Genomic DNA, 11320 nt, shown 5'->3' with positions numbered 1-11320 from the left:
CTTAAGTTTACTACAGTAACCATGGAGCTTTGTTTATGGATATGAGTAAATGCTAAATAAAATAACTCTTATTTTATTCATAACAATGTGTACAGTTTACAAACTACGAGACTCCAAGAGAATTAGGACACCAGTCCCAACAATGTGATGGGCTTTGACATGTCTGGAACAACTTCCAGATCAGTCAAGAATTTCTTGAGTCAAACAGCTTCCTTAGTAGCTTCACAAGCCACTACATACTCAGCCTTCATGGTGGAGTCCATGATACACCCCTGCTTGGTGCTTCACTATACTACTGTCCCTCTGTTAAGAGTGAACAATGATCCTGATATGGATTTCCTAGAATTTCTATCAGTCTGAAAATCAGAGTCCATGTATCCTGTAAGGATCAAATCCTTAGAACCATACACAAGCATGTAGTCCCTTGTTCTTTGTAGATACTTGAGGATGTTCTTAATAGTTGTTCAATGATCTAATCCTGGATTAGATTGATTTCTACTGGTTATTCCCACTGCGTAGCAGATGTCAGGTCTAGTACATAACTTTACATACATCAAATTGCCCACGACAGATGCATAGGAGATCCGTCTCATATCCTCAACCTCTTGAGGTGTCTTAGGACACTGTTCCTTAAACAACGTAACTCTGTGCCTAAAAGGCAATAGACACCTCTTGGAGTTTTGCATCAAACACTTGACAAGCATCTTGTCAATATACGACGACTGAGACAGTGCTAGCATTTTGTTCTTTCGATCTCAAAAGATCTGAATACCTAGAACAAACTGAGCCTCTCCCAAATCTTTCATTTGGAATTAGGTCGCTAGCCAGTTCTTAACTGTAGTCAGTAAACCTACATCATTCTCAATGAGTAGGATATCATCTACATACAATACTAGAAAAAACTAATGAATTGTTGATGATCTTCTTATATACACAAGACTCATCAACGTTTTGATCAAAGCTATAAGATTTGATCGCAATATCAAACCTTATGTTCCAAGATTGAGATGTTTGTTTCAGTCCATAAATGGACGGAATAAGCTTGCAAACTTTTTTCTCTTGACCTTGGATTATGAATCCCTCAGGTTGCACCATATAAATGGTCTTCTCAATATTGTCATTCAGAAAAGCATTCTTGACATTTATTTGTCATATCACATAGTCATAATATGAGGCAATGTATAGGAGGATCCGGATAGACTTTAGCATGGCAACAAGCGAGAATGTCTCCTCTTAGTCGACTTTTTCTACCTGGGTATAACCCTTTGCCACCAGTCTAGCCTTGAAGGTTTGCACCTTCTCATCAGCACCCCGTTTCCTCTTGTAGATCTATTTAAATGTATAGGTTTCACCCCATTAGGTTGATATACAATATCCCATACTGAATTGGAGTACATAAACTCCATTTCGAGATCCATGGCTTTGATCTATTCATCTCTGTCAACATCCTTTACTACCTTCTTGTAAGACAATGGATCCTCAACTTCGCCATTAGCTACCATAGCTAGGATTTCAGTTAAACCCATATAGAGAATAGGTGGGTTCACAACCCTCCCACTACGTCGAGGTTCCCTCAACACTTGAGGTGGATTTGACCTACTAGATGAACCTATTTCAACAACTCTTGTTGAGGTACTAGACTCTTCAACGACTCTTGTTGAAGATTAATAGTTTCTTTGGAAATTTCATTCAACAAAATTTTGCTTCTGGGTCTGTGCTCCCTTATATGGTCTTCCTCAAGAAAAGTAGCATTTTTCAATACAAATACTTTGTTTTCTTTAGGATCAAAGAAATAACCACCTCTCATTCCCTTGAGTAGCCTACAAATAGGCATAATCTTGAATGTGGTTCCAATTTCTTAGGATTGGCCTCAAGCACATGTGCTTGGTGACCCCAAATTTTGAAATGACGTAAACTAGTTTTACAACCATTCCATAACTCCAAAGGTGTTCTGACAACACTTTTAGAGGGAACGCAGTTCAGATATACGCTGCAGTCTCTACTACATAACCCTAAAACAAGTCAGATAAGGAAGCGTAACTCATATAAACCGAATGTCCAACAGGGTTCGATTCTCCTTTCTGATACACCATTTTGCTGAGGTGTACCAGGTGCTGAAAGTTGGGATACTATTCCGTGTTCTATCATATAGTTCTAGAATGCCAAATGCATAAACTCTCCACCTCGATCAGATTGAAATGTTTTAATCGTTAATGCATTTTCAACTTCAACCTTGAATTCTTTGAACTTTTCAAAAGACTCAGACTTATGTTGCATTAAATAGACGTACCCACTATTGAATAATCATCAGTGATAGTGATGAAATATTCATAACCTCCCCTAGCTCTTACATTCATTGGACCATAAAGGTCTGAATACACTAGCTCTAGAGGTTCTTTGGCCCTCTGATTTTTTACAGTAAAAAGGCCTTTTAGTCATCTTGCCTTTAAGGCATGACTCACACACATGTAAAAAAAAAATTCTTCTAACTCGCTTAGAAGTCCATTCTTCACCAAGCTCTCAATCCTATTGAGATTGATGTGTCCTAGTCTTAGGTACCAAAATTGGGCATTTTCCTTAGGAGAAATTCTAAGTCATTTATGTTGAGTTACAACAGTTTTAAACATTTCTATGTTATAGAGAGAATTTGTTGCTAACGGCCTTAGCACATACAAATTGTTTTCTAGCAGAACATATATCAACACCATTCTTTGTAATAAACACTTTATTAAAAGAAAAGTTTAATTGATAAGAATGTTCCAAAAGACACTTTATACAAACTAAGTTCCTTTTTAAATCAGGAACAACATATACACCGTTTAGAATGAGAAATTTATTATGTAAAGTTGATCGAAGACCTCCTACTGCCATAGCTGAGACGACGTGTCCGGTTCCAACTCGCATCATCATCTCACTAGAATCAAGTTGCCACCAGGAACTAATTTTCTAAAATGAAGAATAAACATGGTTAGTGGCCCTAGAGTCAATAATCCAGGTAGAATCATCATTCTCCACGAAACAAGTTTTCAAGACAAACAAATCACATTTACCTTGTTTGGCCTTCTTCTTTTCTACCAAATACCTAGGGCAGTCCCTCTTCCAATGCCCATCTTGGTTGCAATAGAAACATTTTCCCTTGTCAACCCTCACTGGTTGTTTGCCCCTTGGAGCAATAACTCCTAGGTTAGCAACAGCCTTCCCTTTTCCACCCTTCTTCTTCTTCCATTTTTTGGTTCTAGAGGAAGAAGGTACAAACTTAGTTTCAGAGGTCAAACCTTTATGGAACTTTTTGGAAGATGAAGAAACATTTGCTTCACCCTTATTCTCCTTTCTTTTCAACAAGGATTGAAAAGTCTGTAGCTCGTTGAGCAGGGTAGTCAGGTTGTAGTCAATCCTGTTTAAAACAGCATTGCTACAGAAGCTAAGTGCAGGAAATTTTCTGGTAAAGATTCCAGTATGATGCTAACCTGGCTGGCCTTATCGATGCTTGACCCGTTCATCTCTGCCATGTTGAAGTGGATCATCATGTTGAGAACATGTTCTTGAGTAGATGCCTCTTTTTGTATACGGGCATTGAAGATGTACTTGAGAGCGTCGTGCCTGAGCTGTGAGGACGATCGTCTGAATATTCCCCTTAGAGACTCCATGATCTCATGGGCGATGAGCATGGGCTCATGCTTCTTGGCCAAGACTTCGTTAAGGCTTGCCAAGATATACGCTCACGCCTTTTTTATCTAGTGCTCGTATGCTTCTCGAACATTTTGAAGAGCAATAGAAGGTGGAATGGGAGGACACTCCTCCATTAGGACGAAACATAGGTCATCGATGATCAAAATCGTGTTAATCGTGTTTTTTCAACTAGCGTAATTATCGCCAGTTAATTTTTCGATGGCAAGTAAACTAAGTATAGCGGTAGCCATTTTAAATTGCTGAAAAAGAGCAACTTAAATTAGTCTATTTGCATTAAACCACTTTTAGAAAACCAATCAAGTTTTAGCAAAATAGTCTTGTGTACCCTAAGTGACATCTATTTTTCAATAATGTTTCAGTGAGGTAGAACAAAAGTCATCGTAGGGTGATTAAGTGCTCCTTTACTAAAATGAGACATTCTCAACCATTAGACAGAAACAACTTCTTGTAACTGTAACTAATAGTCATCATTGTTCGGTCCAGAATTTGTTAACATTCTTAACAATTCTGTGTAAGTGTAGCCCCTCATTTTAGGTTCTAGAGTCCCGCCCAATGAGCCAACCTTAGAGAAAGTCGATTGGAAAAAGAGACTAAAGCAGCCCTATCCATTTCTGGAGATCAAATAAAGCGTCATGCAATACTTCCATCCTTTAGAGGGACACCCACGATACCTCGAGGCGATGCATGAAACTTTATCCAATCTAATGAAAGAGACTGAGGGATATTTCTTCACACATCTCACTCCCACTTACTATAAAAACTCTTTCCATTCACCTTGGTATTGACCTAAACAAATGCCACCTGTAGGGGGACACCCATGGTGCCTTAAGGCCGAGAGTAGATTTCATGGTGTGAACTTTTAGGGAGAAACGTGTAAAAGTAAAATTGAAGTATCATATACCCCATTTTCCTCCCACTGAGTGTTCTATCTAGGGTTAATTAACATAGAAAATCTGGCTGCTTATTTTATCTAAGTGTTTGTTTAATTTGCTCAAAAACAACTCATCTTTAATGATTAAAAAACTTTTATTCAAGTCTCATTAAACTCTTTAATAGACTTTCATCAAATTTGCATGCATGTAGCAAATCTATCTAATTCATCTTTCTAGGTAGGTTCTCAGGTAGGGATGCCACGTTTCCATCAACTTAAGTACCCCAACTTAGAGAGAACTAGCCTTAGAAAAAAGGTCCCTTATAGATATATTTGTTACATATTTAATCTTTTATTAGAAATCAATTTAATCCTATTAAACTGATTTAAAAGGTTAAACTTAGATTTCTAATCTCATTAGAAACATGATCTTAGATCTATCTCAATCAAATTTTAAAACAATTTTAAAAAATGAATATAGCCTAAGGTTTGCATGCAACTCTTTATTATTGATTTTAATTCTAATTTCATTTATTATAACAATGATAAGTAGATGAAACAATTAAAACCAATCATTACATGAAAGACATACATAAGTTAATTATAACTTTTATAATTTAGCCTAAGGTAATGTCATGCTTCATGCAATATTCATTCATTACTAATATATAACTTTTATATAACTAAGTAATGAACCATGCTATAGCATACATTCCATACAACCATTCAACCTTATATTATAACATTTACAATAAAAATGATGCATAGATATGCTATAATGCATGCACACATATACCATAACTCTTATATTATATAATGCATGAGTATGCTTTATGTAATTTAAATCATGCATACTAATATATTATAACACTTATAATATAAAATGATGCATGAAAATAAATGCATAACCTATGGTGGATTTTAAAACTATATGACATACATTATGGCATATAATATAATCATACATCACATGTATATTTAAACTGAAGTTGATGGACCAGGATAGAACATCTCTAAAATAGAAATTAAAAGGCTAATCTATTACAAAATTGAGTCCACTGGTTCGAAACAAGTGAACCAGGTCTTGAACTGCTCGCCTTGAACTGCTCCACAAAGAACCCTTGCAACTGATCGTGTAACAAACACCTAATCGTCGAGCAGCGAGGCATCAAGTATATATGATCATTTATATGTGATCGCGTAGCTCATGACTATGCGATAAGCATGAAATTCTACGCGATCGTGTAGTAAACATCCATGTGTCGAGTATCATATACTATGCGATCATGTAGCTAATGACTATGTGATGAGCATAATAGTCTACACGATCGTTTAGCACGCAAGGATGCATCGAGTATCATATACCGCGCGATCATCTACCAATCGAGTGCCTACGCGATCGTGTAGGAAACTTTAGCTATGCGATCGTTTAACAAATACTACATGATCGTGTAGCAAACTCTACACGATCATGTAGAAAACTCTACACGATTGCATAACAAAAAACTAAATGATCATTTAGCTCTTAGTTACACGATGCATCAACCTCTGTTTTGCCTTCTCTACCGAAACGCACTGCAACCCTTCTTCTAAAGTTTCACGAGCGACTCAAAACTTAAACAAATACAGACTCGATTGCAATTTATTGCCCAAAAATGCAGGGGCCCTTACAAACCAACTTTGTAAATTAAATAGAAAGCCATAAACAGAGATTTCTATTTCGAAACATCCACCAACAAACCATCCACAAACATTCATCATATAAGTGCAATGCAGATTGTAAAACCCACTAGTAGTATAAACAAATTCAATACAAGAATGGAATTTGGAATCAGAAACCAACAATCTGGCTCTGATACCAATTGAAGGAACACGTTTGAGGAGATCCTTGAGTGGAAGTTAATCTTCCAAATTCTATTAATTATTGAAAACATAACTTACAGTATACATATATGCATTCAAAATAAATTACAACATGTTTTTTACAAGAAAAAGGGTTTCAAGATACATTACCTTTGAAGACCTTTTCTTTCACGTATCCCTCAAGCAATCACGAACTCAGCAACTTCTTGAAGACCTTCTTCAAGAATCCTCGAACAGCAACCCAGACACTACCACAAAGAATCCTTAGTATTCTCGGGGTGAGAACTCAGGAGTAGTGGGCTCTGACTATTTTGGTTAGGAGGGATAGTTTGGGTGGAGGAAGAAGAAGATTGATAAATCTCTCACAAATAAAAACAAAAAAGTTTTCTCAATCGTTCAGCAAGTTGCAAATCGTCCAATCATAGAGGAAGAAGAAGAAAACTACTTTTCTTTTATTCCTCTTGCCACAAAATCAATAACCACCCACTAAGGTGGTTGGAAAGAAAAGGTGTGGAAGTTATTATTCAAATAATAATAAAATAATATAAATAAATATGATAACTAACTTATCATATTATATTTATATTAAATTATATGTTATATCAAATATAATATATAATCTATAGTTTTAATATTGTATCATGTACAATATAAACTATAATTTTTTTTTCTCTATTTTATGACATTTAATATAAATCATATTTATATTAAATTTAACAACTACGAATCACATTCATAGAAAATATATTTGAATCTCATTCAAATATTTATTTCCTCCCATTAAACTGACAATTATATTGTATATAATTGAAACAATTTAATTATATTATATATAATTAAATCCCTTTTATTAATTTGAACAATTCAAATTAACCCAAAAATTGATTCTTAATTAAATCCTTTTGAGCTACCAATGGGACCTTATGGACCTGTAACTTGAAGCTCTAAAGGTACATGAATAACTAATTAAACTCTTTAATTACATTATCCACTATCTGTTAACCGTCAGACACTCCACTAAAGACTGACAGCTGCACTCTTCGCACTGTTGATATATTTCTGTATCGATTGGATATAATCAATTGACAGTACGACGACCTTTTACAAATTGCTCGTAAGTACAGTTGGGCCAAATTACCGTTTTGCCCCTATAGTTACATCTAACTCCTTAAGTACCACTAATCCCTCTAATGAACAATAGATCATGGTCCCACTATGACTAAACCCCTCTCGGGCCAAGAGAGGGTGTGGTGCCACATTGTTCAAGACCTGGAATTAACCCTTAAGAGAGCAATTTATCTACATACCCCTGCTTTGGTAAAGGAGTGAATTCCATCTTATGTAATTGTATTCCTAGCTCCCCAATCTGACAAATCTCCAAAATAGTAGGTTTGTTGAGTCAACAATCTGGCCACTCTCATCCATACAAATTAAAGGACCGCCCTCATAGGCAGGAGCTCACAACTTACTCAAGATTAAGGTCATGTTATCTATGGTCATCATAGTAAAAGGTGAGTCACTATTATGATCAACGTTATATAATGAGACTAAACATTTCGTGGTCTGGTCTTATACAAACTCCTCTATATAGAAGATCCCCGCTCACATGTCTAATACATGAATGATCATGATCATATTATTTGTAGCACTTTATAACAATTGTTACACATACAAAGTGGGACATACTCGTAGTGTCACCAGGATAAACCCAACCTTATCCATCTACAACAGACCATTTAGGTTATTACTTAAACATAATCCACCTGTATATCTCCACATACATGTTTAAGTTACAATGATAACTTTGGATGTTAGTTTATTGGTTTGTGGTTAATGCAACTAAAATATCACATATTTTATAGACAAAGTGAATAAAATATCATATATTCTTAATCACATAAGAGTTTGTTCATACAATGTTTATAAACTATAGAACCCTGCGAGATTTAGGGCATCAACCCCAATAATTTCATTTTTATTAAATAATATAACACTTATATTATAAATTAATGAAAATAAACACATCCATCATACACATCATATAATCTAACTTTTATACTTTAGTATGATGCATGGACATGTTAATTATGCATGCAATCATATAATATAATAACTATATTCAATATAATGCATGAGCATGCGTATTATATCATGCAACTTTATATTATAACAATTATAATAAATATGATGCATGGTAAAATATTTATCATATAGTGGGATTTTAAACTATATGACATACATTATGCAATATATATAATTAATCCCACATCACATGTAGAATTAATTAAACAGCAAAATTGGACTAAAAATTTACACTTCTAAGAATTAATTAAATTCATATAACATTTATATTAATTTAATTAATTAAAACAAATAAAATTACATTAACAAAAAAGAAAAAAGAAAAAAAAGCTAAAAACTGCTCCAAGCATCATGTTGGCCTTGAACCACGCACGTATGACATTCTCGGATAGTAGTGACTCTGTGAGAGAGTGTCGTCGCGCTCTGGCTTTTGCTTCCAAAGCACAGCGGCGTTGCAGCAAGAACATTGTGGTGCTTGGTAGGATTTCATGTTGTGTCGTTGCACTTTGTGACAAGCGTCGTCGTGCTTCGACAAGAGCATCGTGACAATCTAAGCCAGAAGCTACTCTCTGTTTCGATTTTCACCAGGAATGCTCCAAATTTGCTTGCGTTCTCCAGCAACTCTTGCCAAAGCTTAAAGATATGGACTCACAGACTCGATAGCGTAATTAAATGCCTAAAACAATTAGGCCCTTACAACTTTAACCGGATTAAAGCAGTAAATCTAAGTGCCAAACCTTTGTAAACATCCAATTCGTAAACTACAATCAAAATGCAAGATAGAATTCACCATTTCTCTCAATTTCATATCAAATTGAAAAAAAAAATTGTACGAAATGACTCTGATACCAATTGAAGGAATCGAATTTCTTGCGGAAGCATGTAAACGTCGTACAATTTGAAATTCAATTGATGGACAGTGAAATACAGAGAAGATAATAATCAAAACCAAAATAAACATTCATAAATCTTAAGCATACATATTAATGCAAGATTTAGAGGTATGAGACTGACCCTTGAAGTTCTACTTCTTCACAAAATTTCTCATTGAATTAAGCAGTAACACACCTTTGCTCAAACAACAAAACTTTTCAAAAATCGTACACGGTAGGAATGAACATACCACTTAGAGACCTTGTTATTCTCTTAAAACAAGGAATTGGATGTGTGGGATCCTTGATTTGGTTTTTGGCAGAAGGAATTTTACGGGAAGGTTGAATGTGTGTGAGAGCAAGCTTCTTGGGATTTCCCAAAGAAAAAGTATTATGTATCGTGATTTCTAACATTAACAAGTTAAGAGAAGAGTGAGAGAGAGGGAGTTACAATAACTCCCTTTCACAATCTGAATATAATTCCCCTATTATGAGGAGTTATAATTATATTATTAAACAACTAGTAATATAATATGTATTTATTGTGGGGTTGATGTCCTAATTCTCGTGGTCTTGTAGTTTGTAAATTGTATTTGTACAAACATATTATTTAGCTAATAAAATAAGATGTATTTTATGTGACATTTAGTTGCATTAACCCAAAACCAATAAACTAAGATCCAAGGTTATTAGATGTAATGGTCCAAAACAAAAGCAACATACAAAAAGAAATTTATTTTCTCACTTTCCTCCCAATACTTATCATACTTCTTTTGCATTTTCAAAGTCATGTCACGCATAAACATGTATGTGGAGACATACAGGTGGATCATATTTAAATAATAACCTAAACAGTTTGTAGTAGATGGATAAGGTCGGGTACCTTATCCCAGTGCTTTGTAGTTGTTACAATTATTGTAAAATGCTACAAATGATCTAATCCTGATCATTCATGTAGAGACATGTAAGCTATTGGAATTGATGTCTTAAATCTAGTGTATCTCGTGGTTTGTAGTTTTGTTAACACAAATTATTTATCTAATAAAATCAGAGGTATTTTAATCCAATAAACTAAGATCCAAGATTATATGATGTCACTTGAACAATATGTGGTTGACATACAGATGGTTCATATTCAAGTAATGACCTAAAAGATCTGCAGTAAAGTGATGAAGGCTTTATGTCTTATTCTGGTAATACTGCAGATACAACCCACTTTGTAATTGTTACATGAGATGTAAGTGTTACAAATAATATGAACCATATTGTTCATGTAAAGACATGTGAATGGGGGTATCCTGTCTAAATGAGTTTATACATAGACCAGACCATGAAATAATTAATTTCTCTTTATAACACCGTTATTTTAATAAACTAATATTTCACGAAAGACTACACGATAGCCTTCACAAGAGACTAAATAATCGAGCGAGATTTGCTAGACGATCATGTAAACGATTGAGTGAGAGACTAAATGATCGGCTAGATGATTGCTCACGAGAGCGAGATTTACTAGACGATTGGCTAGATGATTCTCACAAGAATGAGAATCTAGGAGGTGTGGGCTCTGTGTGAATTTGGTAGAGGGAAGAAGGAAGAAAACGATCGAACTACACGATCAAGTAAGTGGGAGAAAGGTCTTATCTATTGCATAGACTAAGAGTACTTGATCGTTTAGTAATCTCTCGCTCTTGTGAGAATCGTCTAACCAATCGTCTAGTAAATCTCGCTCTCATGAGCAATCGTCTAACCAATCATTTAGTCTTTCTCTCAATCGTTTACATAGTCGTTTAGCAAATCTTGCTCGATTGTTTAGTCTTTTGCTCAATCGTTTAGAGTCGATCGTCTAGAAAATCTCGCTCGATCGTTTAGTCTCTCGTGAGGTTATCTGTAGTCTTTTGTGAGCAAACGATTAGTGAAGTAATTAATAAAGCGATCATTT

Source organism: Benincasa hispida, chromosome 11 (genome assembly GCF_009727055.1).
Source record: "Benincasa hispida cultivar B227 chromosome 11, ASM972705v1, whole genome shotgun sequence".
NCBI lineage: Eukaryota > Viridiplantae > Streptophyta > Magnoliopsida > Cucurbitales > Cucurbitaceae > Benincasa > Benincasa hispida.
This window is presented reverse-complemented; position numbering follows the sequence as displayed.